Raw genomic sequence first — 14,055 nt, forward strand, 5'->3', positions numbered from 1 at the left:
TATGTGAGGAGGGAGGGCATTCCATTTCACCGTCTCAAAGGAAGGGAAAGCAGATATTTTATCCCTTATGAACTCCCCGGGGGACAGGATCATATCTAATTCCCACCTATGTATTGTTTCCAGTGCTGAGCCCAGGACTTTGCACACAGTAAGTGCTTATTGAATTCTGTTATTGGCACTTACGCCTCCTGCTGAAACTCCCCTGGCAGCAGCAGGGACAGGGTTTCAGGAGAAGGCTACACCTCCAAAGATCTAATCTGCTCCTACCTATCCTGACCAGGCACCGTAGCTGGAAGATCCTGGGAAGCAGCCTGACCTAGTGGAAAGAGCACGGGCCTGGGAGTCAGAGGACCGGGGTTCTAATTCCAGCTCTGCCAAAAGTTTACTGTGTGATTCTGGAAAAGTCATTTCACTTTCTCTGTGCCTCAATTGTAAAGAGTTCGAATCCCAGCTCTGCCACTTGTCAGCTGTGTGACTGTGGGCAAGTCACTTAACTTCTCCGTGCCTCAGTTCCCTCATCTGTAAAATGGGGATTAAGACTGTGAGCCCCACGTGGGACAACCTGATTCCCCTGTGTCTACCCCAGCGCTTAGAACAGTGCTCTGCACATAGTAAGCGCTTAACAGATACCAACATTATTATTATTATTATTAAACTGAGGATTCAATTTCTGTCCTCTGTCCGACTTAGACATTGAGTCCCATGTGGGACAATGACCGTGTCAAAACTGATTAACGTGTACCTACCCCAGCGCTTAGAATAGTGCTTGACACATGATGCTTAACAAATATAATAATAATAATATTTTGACAGCCTCTCCCTGCTCCCCAGGACACCCTCTTCCCATCCTCTGGCAACTCCCACCCCTTGTTTGCCCAATGTTGTCAGTGGGCTGAGCACCAGAGTCACTCCCGCAGGACTCAAAACAGGTTACTGCTCCTGGTCAGCAGGGGTAAAAAGGGGAAGACAGGAACCAGAGCGTTGAAATAAACGGATTCTGGTCATGCATTTCCTCCCATTGGTCAATCAGCCTCTTTCCTGAGGCAGGGACCCTGTGACCACCGCATTGCAAAATTGGGCCCCGTCTCTCAGGCTCCGCTTTATCATTCTCTTCCCCGGGGTTGGGAGACCCCACAGCCCTCCACTCTCCCTGAGCCCCTACCCAGTGTCATTCGGCGGGGGCCCCGACATCCACCTGGATTTAGGACTGGTGAGACGCACCATGGCCTAGTGGGAAAAGCCCAGGACTGGGAGCCAGGAGGCCAGGGTTCTGATCCCAAGTCTGTCACTTCCCTGCTGGGTGACTTTGGGCAAGTAGCTTATCTTCTCTGAGCCTCAGTTTCCTCACCTGTAAAATAGAAATTCAATATCTGCTCTCTCTTCCTCCTTAAAGTGTGAACCCACTTAGGATAGAGATTGGGTCCAATTTGATTGTATTCTATCTTCCCCAGGGCTTGGCACATTAGTATTAAAGTCTGGCCACCCATGAGCTCCAATGACGCATTTTTCCTGATCAGGGTTTAGAGGGTCTGAAAGGGCCGGTCAGGGCAGACATACCTTAGGGTACCCGAACCCAAGTCAGCCTGGGTTTCTGAGCCTCCTTCTCTCCTAGCCACCACCACCCTGAGCCCACCTCCCCCTCACGCCTCCCAGCACCCTCCCCCTCCCAACATCCTGTCACTCCCCGCTTTAGCTGATGGCTAGATAGTCGTATCATCTGAACATTTACCGTGTGCAGAGCGCTGTACTGAGCTCTTGGGACTATATGGTATGACAACATAACAGACACCTTCTCTGCCCAAGACGAGCTTACAGTCTAGGGGGCTGAGATTGCACTGGCCACAGCCTTGTCCGGTGAAGGGACATTACCCTGCCTGCACACTATAAAGCTGAGCAGCAGAATCTGGGAGGAAGAGAATAAGGCATAGAATTAGACCCTAGGAGACCCCGGAGTCTGATCAGGAGACGGATCCTGACATCTCGAGGTGTTTTCAAGGACAGTTGCTGAGTTTCCCAACTAGTGAAAAAGCCATCCTTGTAAATGGAGGGTTGGGGGCATTGGTTAAACATGTCGCAACTGCAGCTAATCCATAGCATTTCTCCCTTCAGCATCTTGGGGAGGTTGAGGACTGTTCCCTCCTCTCAAATTTGAGTTGTGTTTTAGAGTAGAGGAGATTCTGATCCCCCTCCAGGGGTGCCTTTCTCTTCACACATTTCTGGGCTTCAAGTCACTCACTTCTCTTTACAGTTCCCTCATCTGTAAAATGGGGATGAAGACTGTGAGCCTCACGTGGGACAACCTCATTCCCCTGTATCTACCCCAGCGCTTAGAACGGTGCTCTGCGCGTAGTAAGCGCTTAACAAATACCAACATTATTATCATTATTATTCAAAAAGTTGCAGCTCCTAATTGGGGAATGGCTTTCCATGGACCTCAGAGAGAGCTATAATATTGACTTCCCCAAAATCAGAGCCTAAAACACAAGCAGGAAGCCAGCAATTCTCTGCGACGGGACCAAGCCAGAGAGAGCAGGCTGGGGGGAACAGCCTAGAGAAGAAAACTTGAGGCTTTTCCTTCAAATCAAAACCAAAGGTCAGGCCTGAGGCAGGGTTAGATCTCCTTTGAGCTTCAGCCTCTGGTAAAGAAGCCGGGCTGCTGAGATGACACTGACTGGGTAAACGGCATGGCCTGGTAGAAAGAACCCAGGACTGGAAGTCAGGTGACTTGGGTTCCAATCCCGTCTCTGCCATTTACCTGCTAGGTGACCTTGGGCAAACCTCTTAACCCTCTCTTTGCCTTTAGTTTCCTCTACTGTAAAGTGGGGTTAGAATATCTGTTATCCCTCCCTCTTAGACTGTTAGTTCCACGTGGGGCAAGGTCTGTGTCTGACCTGATTGTTTTGAATCTACCCATCGTGCTTGGCACAGGGGTTACCACAATTACTATCACTGAACTCAGACCAACAGCAGCCAGAGCATGGGGCTGTGAGATCTGACAGTGAACCGTTAGGGAAATCCATGTTTCCCAAATCCCAGCCAGCTGGGCTGTCTCATGCTTCTTCAGCCAATACCCCAAGGAGGCAGTGAAAATCGCTTCGAAGAAATAAACATATTTAGCAAACATTTCTATTTCAATCTTCTGTTACTAAATACTGTTGGGAATAGTCTCTTTGCTGGGACAGGGGGAGAGGGGGGAAGGGGGGAAGGAGGAGGTTGGAAAAGCAGCCACAGATGGCTGCACACAGACTTGGAATGCCCATGTGAGACACTGTCACTCTGCTTCCTGGAGCCTAGATGTTCCAAACAGCCCTTCAGCTTGTCCTCTCCCTGTTTTAAAATTTATTTTTTTTAATAATGGTATTTGTTAAGTGCTTACTGAATTCCAGGCATTACACTAAGGACTGGGGTACATACAAGATAATCAGGTTGGATGGTGTCTTCATCTGTAAAATGGGGATTAAAAGCGTGAGCTCCACATGGAACAGCCTGATTACCCTGTATTCATTCAACAGTGTTTACCTACTTACAGAACACTGTATCAACCCCAGCACTTAGAATAGTGCTTGGCACATAATAAACACTTAAATACCCTAATTACAATTATTATTATGTCCCACCTGGGGCTCACAGTTTTAATCTCCATTTTACAAATGAGGTAACTGAGGCACAGTGAAGTGAAGTGACTTGCTCAAGGTCACATAGCAGCCAAGTGATAGGGTCTGGATTAGAACCCAGGTCCTCTGACTCCCAGGCCCACTCTTTCCAGTAGGGCACGCTGTTTCTCTTTGCACCCACCTGAGCCCAGAAACTCCCCTGGCCTAGAGAGTCCAGGTCCACTCCCTCCCACCTGCTAGAATTGCCAACTTCTTATTTTGAGCAAGATGTGATGCACAGAGGGAACTAGGATTGGAGGGAGGATAAGAAATGGAGAAGATGGGTTTCGAGCTCTCCCTGATCAGGAAGCTTCCATCCGTGATCTTCTCAGCCCCAACTGGAAACTCTCAATCTGGTCAAAGGGCTGGAATAAGGGCGGCTAGAAGTCCGGCTCACACAGATTGCAATTCCTCTCCGCCTCCCCTGCCACCGTGGAATGGGCCCCTTGTTTCCAGACTCTTGGAGCTCTAAGAGATGGAATCAAATCTTGGTGACTAGTCCAGGGTAGGGCTTGCTTCGTACAGTGCTCTACACCCAGTAAGCACTTAATAAATGCCATTGATTGATTAATGGAGTATTTGAACCAAGGCCAGGATCCTTGACCACCCCCAGTCCAACGGATCCGGCTGAAGCCAGGTTACTAGGCCACAGCAGACTGAATCGGGGCATCTTTTTCTCGCTCCACTTTTATTGTTTGCCCTTTCCTATCTGGCCCTGTCCTCCTAGTCAAATATTTACAACAATCTCGAAAGCCACACACACCAAGATCGGGCCCTTCCGACCTGGTTGGCACTGGGTGGATGGAGACAAGGACAGGGCCAACCAACCCTGTCGGGGAGTGGCTACTCGTGATGATAGAAAGCTAGAGAGGAATTGTGAGGAAACCCGAATGGGAAAGTGATGCTGCCTTGGGTGCTGCGGCTGCCGCTGCCCGCTCTCAAACAACTGGGCCCCGCCCAGGCTATGGAGGTTACGGGAGGGGGATCCAGGCAGCCGCCTCCCCACCCAACCAGGCAGGCCTCAGCCTCATCTTTCTCTGTCTTAGTGTTCCCCATCAGGCCGGACAGCCTCTGCTCAGAAGCTGGGCGCCTCGCTCCCATGGAGGAGGAGGGTGAGGAGGAGGCAACAGCCTGGGGAAATTCCACAATGGAGTTTTGCAGGAAATGTCTCCTGGCTGCAGCTGCTTGGGACGGCCTGCCCCCTTCCTCCTTGGGAGTTGTTTACAGGGAAAGTGAAGCCCTGGGCCAGCAGGGCCCGATGACGTCACCTTGCACCATTGTGAGCCGCCGTTCACTGGGGCGGACTGGTCCTGCCCCTCCCCCCTCCCTGCCTGGCAAATGACTGGGTCCTGGAGAGCTGGGGCTGGGGCTCTTAGGGACCAGCTTCCCTCCTCTTCCTCTCTTGGGCCAAGGGCTCTGCTGACCATTTCAGTCCCCTCAGCTCCAGGAGGAGGAAGAGGAGGAGAAGAACCTTAAATGGGCTTGCCTAGGTCTGACAACCATGCTAGCTTTTGCCCCTGGCCTACCCAGCAGTAGTCTTGTGAAGTTTCTCAGCTTCCCTCCTGAACAATAGTAATAATAATTATGGTATTTGTTAAGCACTTATTATGATCTAAGCACTGGGGTAGTTACAAGATAATCAGGTTGGACATAGTCCATATCCCACACGGCGCTCACACTTCTAATCTCCATTTTACCGATGAGGTAATTGAGAAGGGAAGTGACTTGCCCAAGGTCAAGCAGAAGACATGTAGCAGAACCAGAATTAGAACCCACTTCCTCTGACTCCAGGCCCTTGCTCTTTCCACCAGACCACACTGCTTCCCTAACCACATCTCACCCCTCTCCTGGTAGCCTAGCACAGTGGCAAGCACCTAGTACAGTGGTCCGCACGGTGTAGGTTCTCGGTAAAAACTATCAAATGATTGATGGGGCCTGCCTAGTTCCCCTTCTCCCACAAGAAGTCCCCACATAATGATCAGAAGAAATAGTAATACTGATGGTATTCATTTTCTACGTGCCAAGCACTGTGCTAAGTACAAGATAAGCGGATCAGACACAGTCCCTTCTCCCACACGATGCTCAGAGTCTGAGATAGAGAACATGCATTTTATTCCCAATTTTTCCGACGAAGAAACTAAGACACAGAGTTTAGTGATTTGCCCAAGGTCACACCCTTAACAGACAAGTGATGGATCCAGGATTAGGAGCCAGGTCCTCTGACTCCCAGTTCCCTGCTCTTTCCACTAGGCCAAACTGTCTCCCCAAATATCTTTGTTTCCTTCTCTCCTTCCTATCCGGCACCTCTGTCCCCACAAGCCTGAGGCCCCAGGCTCTGGGAGGAGCAGGGGCTGATAAACTTGGGTTACAAGTTCACTAGTCTCTCAGAGCCGGAGGGCCCTACGGTGGGAGAAGATTCTGGGCACACCTAGGTCATGGACCCTGAAACGGGCCTAGACACGCCAGCCCCAGGCAGCCTGTGTGGAGCGCCCTGGCTTGGCCTCTGGCTACTAGAGAAACTGTCATGCCCATTCGTGGATGGGGCGCAGTCCGTCGGTCAATCTTATTTTTTGAGTGCTTACTGTGAGCAGAGCACTGTACTAAGCACTTGGGAGAGTACAATATAACAATGAACAGACATAGCCCCCGCCCAAACCGAGCTTACAGTCTACGGTCTGAGCTCAGCCAGAAGAGGAGGCTAGAGGAGGAGGAGACACGAGGAGGCAAGCTGGCTCAAGGCACCCAACAGCTCCCAGCAATCTGGCTCCCCCTTCTTCGTGCCTTCCAGGTCTACCCCAGGTTGGGTAGGGTTGAACCCATAATGCCCCTCTGGGCTACCCTTCTCTCAAGCTTGGCCTACAGCGGCAGGGCCAACCCCACCTTTGGTGGAAGGGGAGAGGAGGGCAAGGCTGGGATCATCACACACGCATTCATTCATTCAGTAGTATTTATTGAGCGCTTACTATGTGCAGAGCACTGTACTAAGTGCTTGGAATGTACAATTCACCAACAGGTAGAAACAATCCCTGCCCAATAACAGGCTCACAGACTAGTGAAGCATCCCATAGTTTTACATATATATTTTAAATATTATGGTACTTGTAAAGATGGTGGCTTAGTGGAAAAAGCACTGGCTTGGGGGTCAGAGGTCGTGAGTTCCAATCCTGGCTCTGCCACTTGCCAGCTGAGTGACTTTGGATAAGTCACTTCATTTCTCTGTGCCTCACTTACCCCATCTGGGACAATCTGATTACTTTGCATCTACCCCAGCGATCAGAACAGTGCTTGGCACATAGTAATCGCTTAGCAAATACTATCATTATTAGTATTAGTATTACAGGGTGCTGGGGTAGATATAAGATAATCAGGGTGGACACGGTCCCTACCTGACATGGGACTTTCAGTTTAAGTTTGAGGGAGTAGGATTTAACCCCCATTTTGCAGTCGAGGAAACTGAGTTACAGAGAAGTAAAGGGACTTGCCCAAAGGCACACAGCAGACAAGTGGCAGAGCTGGGCTTAGTACCAGGTCCCCTGTATCCCAGCCTCTTGCTCTTTCCACTAGGCCACACTCATCTTTTCTCCCTATCCCTTCACATTTGGCAGACCTCTGCTTTCCCCATTTTCCGTGCCTTTCTCAAATCACATCCCCTAACTGCTTATTTCTACATCCTACTGCCACTCCAGCACTCAAAATTTTTTAATGGTTTTTGTTAAGAGCTTACTATGTGCCAGGCACTGAACTAAGCACTGGGATGAACTCCTCTCCCTCACCAGCATTGATGTACATATCCATAAACTCTGTTACTTTCTCCTTTCTGAAATTTATTCGTGTTTCTGTCATGCCGGCTAGACTGTAAGCTCCTTGGGGACAGGAATCGTGACTACTAATGTACTCTCCCAAGCACTTAGTTCAGGGCTCTGCAGAGAGGAAATATTCAATAAATATTACCGATTAACTGACACCCAGGGGCTCATTCACTATTCCTCACTCTGCAGACCCTCTCCCGAGGTGCCCTCCTCTTTCCAAATGGAAGCTCTGATCTCAAAGGGATTGACTGGTTGGTCGCTCGATCTCAGAGGACTGGCTTAAGTTGAGCTGATGTAACTGCATCCCCGGCCTAATGCGACGATCCTGAGGACCTTGTGGATGGGTCTTTCCACCTCAGAAAAACCTGACCCAAGAGATAAGCTTCCCTCTGCCCACGGAAAGACATTTCACGGGTATGCACTAATCAGTGTTGGTATGTGCTCTGTACACAGTAAGTGCTCAATAAATACAATTGAATAATGAATGACTGGAGTGGGGAGAGACAGAAGGTTAGGAGGACAGGAAGCACTGTTGTAGAGTCATGGGTTCATATCTCAGCTCTGCCGCTTGTCAGCTGTGTGACTTTGGGCAAGTCACTTAACTTCTCTGACCTCAGTTACCTCATCTGTAAAATGGGGATTGAGAATGTGAGCTCCACGTGGGACAACCTGATCACCTTGTATCCTCCCCAGCGCTTGGAACAGTGCTTTGCACATAGTAAGTGCTTAACAGATGCCATTATTATTAGTAGAGGAGAGATAATCAGGTCAGACGGTGCCTGTCCCACATGGGGTTCACCACCTAAGTAGGAGGGAGGCCGGGGTTGGAGTCCCCATTTTATAGATGAGGAAACTGACACCCAGAGAAGTGAGGTGACTTGCCCAAGGTCAAACACCAGGCAAGAGGTGGAGTCAGGATTAGAACCCAGGTCCTCTGGCAACCAGGGCCAAACTCTTTCCATTAGGCCACGCTGCATCTCTGCACTATTCACCCCCTTCCCTCAGGCATCTGGCTGTTTGAAAAATAAGGAAGAGAATGTCCCGGAATGACAGTCCTTCCTAGTTTAGAAAACCTTCCCCACCAGGCCCGCATCCAAGGCCTTGAACCCATGCACTCACTGGGGAACCAGCACTCGTCCCCTGAAGCCAAGCCAGGCAAGAGCTAAAACATAGGCTCAACTTTCAGCTGGAGGCAGCTCCCCTCCTCTGGGAGGGAGGCGGGGGAGCATTCGGTCACATAAAAAGAGGAATTCGGGTCTCTAAGAAAGAGGGCTAGTGAGTGGGGGAAGTGGGCGCTGGGATGACTTCCTCTCCACCTTTCCATAAACTCACAAGATCAGTCTGGCACCGTTTCAACTGAGGAAGCGAGAGCTTTCTCCATCACAGACTTAAGTGGGACAATGGTTCCTGAGAGCTCTCCACCAGGATGGCAAAGCAGGCGGAGACGGGACTTCCTGCTTTCCTCCTCCTAGTCTACTTACTATCACTTACTACTAGTCCCTAAAATTATCATGATGATACTTATGTGCTTACTACGTGCCACGGACTGGAGTAGATACGAGATAATCAGATCAGACACGGTCCCTGTTCCACATGGGGCTCAGTCAAAGAGGGTGGAGAAAGCATTTAAGAGAAGCAGTGTGGCCCAATAGAAAGAGTATGCTCCTGGGAGTTGAAGGGGTTGGGTTCCAATCCCAGCTCTACAGATTGCCTGCAATTCATTCATTCACTCAATAGTATTTATTGAGCGCTTACTATGTGCAGAGCACTGTACTAAGCGCTTGGAATGTACAAATCGGTAACAAAGACAGTCCCTGCCCTTTGACGGGCTTACGGTCTAATCGGGGGAGAGACAGACAGACAAGAACAATGGCAATAAATAGAATCAATGCAATGTGACCTTGGGCAAGTCACTTCACATCTCTGTGCCTCAGTTTCCTCAACTGCAAAATAGGGATTCTTTGCCTGCTCTCCCTATTTAGACTGTGAGCCTTGTTGTGAGATAGAGACTGTGCCAAATGTGATTAACCTATATCTACTCTAGCACTTAGAACAATGCTTAACACTTAGCAAGGACTTAATACTACTATTATTTAATCCCCATTTTACAGATGAAGAAACTGAGGCACACAGACAATAAGAATCTGGCCCCAGGTCACTCAGCAGGTGAGTGGCACTGCCAGGGCTAGAACCCAGGTCCTGTGACCCTTAGCCCCATGCTCTTTCCACCGGGCCACAGTGCCTTCTAAAGAATCATTCGCAGAAGACCGACAGCTCTCACAGAGTAAGAAAATAACTCCACCATGATGGATCAAACTAATTTGGGTTACTGGGAAGAGGTAAGTTAATTAACCTCTGAATACAGCAAAAGGTATACATCCCCCTTCCCAGCCCCACAGAACTTGTGTACATATCTGTAATTTATTTATTTATATTAATGTCTGTCTCTCCATGTAGACTGTAAGCTTGTTGTGAGCAAGGAATGTTTCTGTTTATTGTTATATTGTACTCTCCCAAGTGCTTAGTATAGTGCTCTGCACACAGTAAGCACTCAATAAATCCGATTGACTGCCTAAGAAATACCTTACTCCAGATGGACTCTGAGAAACACACCTCTTCTTCCCTAACACAGAACGATTTGCCCTGAAGCAAGCAAAGAACACACATCCGGGTTTTAGCCCCCAGAGTACAAAATTAACCTGATTTGCTTGTGCAACCGGAGGAGATGGGCAAGTTTAATTCTGAGGAGCTATTACCAACTCTAAACTTCCCCCGTTGACTTCCTTTTTCTTACGCTGGCTTCAGATGAGACCAAACCCTTCACACTTTCAGGACAGCAGCTAGACGATCCACCAGCCAGTAGAATCAAAAAAATACCACAGGGTGGAGAGACCTGGAATCGCTCGCTGCTTGGAGCAGAGAGAGGTGTCCAGCCATCCTCAGTCCTGCCACACAAGCAGGGTTATAAATTCAGATGGGCACGGTGACCCAGTTAGGCCCAGAGCTTCTGTCTCCATGCAGTTCGATGGAATCGTTGGGAAGCAAGGTGTCCTAGTGGAAGGGGCACGGGCCTGGAAACCAGAGAACGTGGGTTCTAATCCCTGCTTCACCACTCATTTTAGGCAAGTCACTTCACTTCTCTGAGCCTTGATTTCCTCATCTGTAAAATGGGGGCTCAATAGCTGCTCTTCCTCTCACTTAGACTGTGAGCCCAAGGAAGGACGGGGACTGCCTCTGATCTGTTAGCTCATACCTACTCAGAGAAGCAGTGTGGCTTATTGGAAAGAGCACGGGCTTGGGAGTCAGAGGACATGAGTTCTAATCCTTGTACCACCACTTGTCTGCTGTGTGACCTTGGGCAAGTCACTTAACTTCTCTGTGCCTCAGTTGCCTCATCTGTAAAATGGGGATTAAGACTGTGAGCCCCACATGGGACAACCTGATAACCTTGTATCTACCCCAGTGCTTAGAACAGTGTTCGGCACATATAAGTGCTTAAACAAATGCCATCATTATTATATTACTCCAATGTTTTCCCATAGTAAATGCTCAATAGATACCATTTTTTTTAAATGGGCATTTCAACCACATGTCTACCAACTCTGTTATACCAAGCGTTTAGTACTGTGCTCCGCATACAGTAAGTGCTCAATATTTATAATTGATTAATTGATTGAATATCAGAGAAGGGTTGAGGGTCTGAAAACTAGAGCAGCACTAACAGTCCTGGCAGCAGTCATTTGCAAAGTTGTTTGGAGACCTGGGACATGGCCCTATTATGATTCATTCAATAGTATTTATTGAGCGCTTACTATGTGCAGAGCCTGTACTAAGCACTTGGAATGTACAATTTGGCAACAGATAGAGAAAATCCCTGCCCAATGAAGGGCTTACAGTCTAATCGGAGGAGACAGATGGACAAAAACAAGAAAACAATCACAATAAATAGAATCAAGGGGATGTACACCTCATTAACAAAATAAATAGGGTAATAAAAGTAAATACAAATGAGCAAATGAGCACAGTGCTGAGGGGAGGGGGAAGGGAGAGGGGGAGGAGCAGAGGGAAAGGGGGCTTAGCTGAGGGGAGGTGAAGGGGGAAGGAGGAAGGAGCAGACGGCGGAAGGGGAGCAGAGAGGGAGCAGAGGGAAAAGGGGAAGCTCAGTCTGGGAAGGCCTCTTGGAGGAGGTGAGTTCTCAGTAGGGCTTTGAAGAGGGGAAGAGAGTTAGTTTGGCAGATGTGAGGAGGGAGGGCATTCCGGGACAGCGGTAGGAGGTGGGCCAGAGGTCAACAGCGGGATAGGCGTTAACGGGGGATGGTGAGGAGGGGCGGCAGAGGAGCGGAGCGTGCGGGGTGGGCGGTAGAAAGAGAGAAGGGAGGTGAGGTAGGAGGGGGCAAGGGGATAGAGAGCCTTGAAGCCCAGGGTGCGGAGTTTTTGTTTTGTGCGGAGGTTGATGGGCAACCACTGGAGGTTTTTAAGGCGGGGAGTGACATGCCCAGAGCGTTATTCGAGACTGTATCAGAGTCTAACATACTTTTTAATCATAAGACATCACTTGGTTGGGTTATTTCCTACAGGGTTGAAGTGATAAAGCCAGAAGATCCCTGACCTTTTGTGAAATTGAGCTGGGCCTACTGGGAGTTTAAAAACCTGTTCTCACTCCTACTTTAGATTGAGAGCTCCATGTGGGACAGGGACTGTCTGACCTGATGAACTTGTATCTACCCCAGCACTTAGTACAGTGCTTGACACATAGTAAATGCTTCATACAATTACTTTTCCCCCCTCTTCCCTGCTCAATTCCACTCAATCTTGCCAAACTCAGACCAAGGCAGAAGCTCTGGGCAGTGGGCTTTTGACAAAAAACTTACCAGTTAACGCACTGTTGTCCATTCAATTGTATTTGAGCACTTACTGTGTGCAGAGCACTGTACCAAGCGCTTGGGAAATACAATTCAGCAATAAATAGAAACAATCCTTGCCCACAATGGGCTTACAGTGTAGAAGTAGGAAGACAGACTTCAAAACAATAAACTGGCATCAGTAATGTTATAAAATTCACACCAAGTGAATTGGGGAGACTACCTACTGCACTGAAGTTGTGAGGCACTCAGGTGAGGTGGTATAGAGAGGAACACGCCTTCTAATATTTCTAAAAATCAAATCAATAATACTTATTGAGCACCTGAGCTCTTGCTGAGCATTGTACTAAGCAGTTAGAGAGTTCAACAGTTATTTGGCATGATCCCCATCCTCAAAGGGTTTACAATCTAGCAGGAGAAGACAGACATTAAATCAGTCATATTTGAGCACTTACTGTGTGCAGAGCACTGTACTAAGCACTTGGGAGAGTATGGACGTTCTCTGCCCACACAGAGCTTACAGTCTAGAAGGGGAGACAAAGAAAATTATAGGTTGGTTTTGAATTAAATATTAAAGAAAAAAAGAACAAAAACCCATCCAGGTAGCAAACCAGACTAGAGTCCTGAGCAATTGAAGTTCTTTCTTCCCAGAATTCCCTTGGATTATTGAGTCTTTCCCAACGAGACCTTCTCCTCAATGGGCCTGGAAAGAAAAGCCTTCAAGCAAATTTCACACTACTACTAATAAAAATAATAGTATGCAGCACTTACTAAATGCTAAACACTGTACTAAGGACTGCCGAGCTATAAGACAGTAAAGCCAGACACACACGGGGCTCTCAGCCTCAAGGGGAGAGAGAGAACAAGTTTCAAGTCCCCATTTTACAGATGAGGAAATTGAGGTCCAGAGAAATGAAGTGACTTGCCCAAGGTCACACAGCAGGCAAGTGGTAGAGCTTCAGTTAGAATCCAGGCTCCTTGGCCCATGCCCTCTTTCCACTAGGCTACACTGCTTTTCTCGCTTTACCTAAATGAGGTAACCCCCTCATTCAAAGATCTCAGTCACTTTGTAGACAGCATCAGCAAGCAGCAGAGTAGCAGTCTTGCTCTCTAGTCCAATGGGAAGTCCCCTTCCGTCCCATTCCCATTTTAACCTCTGTTTCAGAGAGAAGATACACAGGAGTTTCAGGCCAAGATACTACCTCACTGGAGAGCTCTTTCCCTGGAGCCTGGGGCTCACTTGAAAGGATCCCCCAGTGCACTTCACACATTTTCTATCTTAAAGCACTTAACTTACATTTAATCACAGTCTGCCGTTCTGAGCCTAAACTGGAGAGAAGGGCCAGAATAAAGACCTACCTATTGAAGAGGACCGGACCCTGAGACTCCCAACGTGAGGATCCAGTCAGAGGGACCCCAGTCTTGATTTAAATGCTGAGCTACTTTACCATAAATCTAAGAAGCTGGGTTACCCATGCAGAAAGAAAAAAAGAAAAACTAATCAAAACCTCCAACTGGCATCCTGTACATACGACAGAGGTCTGCTTGGTTTCCTTTTCACAACATGCTTCCGTAACTCAATGCTGCTACGGCCCGTGACAGGTGGGGACAAGTTTCCACAGGCACAAAGCCAACCTTGCGATGTGGTCAGGGCCCGGCAACAGATGCAACAACCCCAACAACTTTCTTTGGAAGACCGGCTTGCTTCCTCTGACGATGCCCCACTTACTT

Source organism: Ornithorhynchus anatinus, chromosome 6 (assembly GCF_004115215.2).
Source record: "Ornithorhynchus anatinus isolate Pmale09 chromosome 6, mOrnAna1.pri.v4, whole genome shotgun sequence".
Taxonomy (NCBI): domain Eukaryota; kingdom Metazoa; phylum Chordata; class Mammalia; order Monotremata; family Ornithorhynchidae; genus Ornithorhynchus; species Ornithorhynchus anatinus.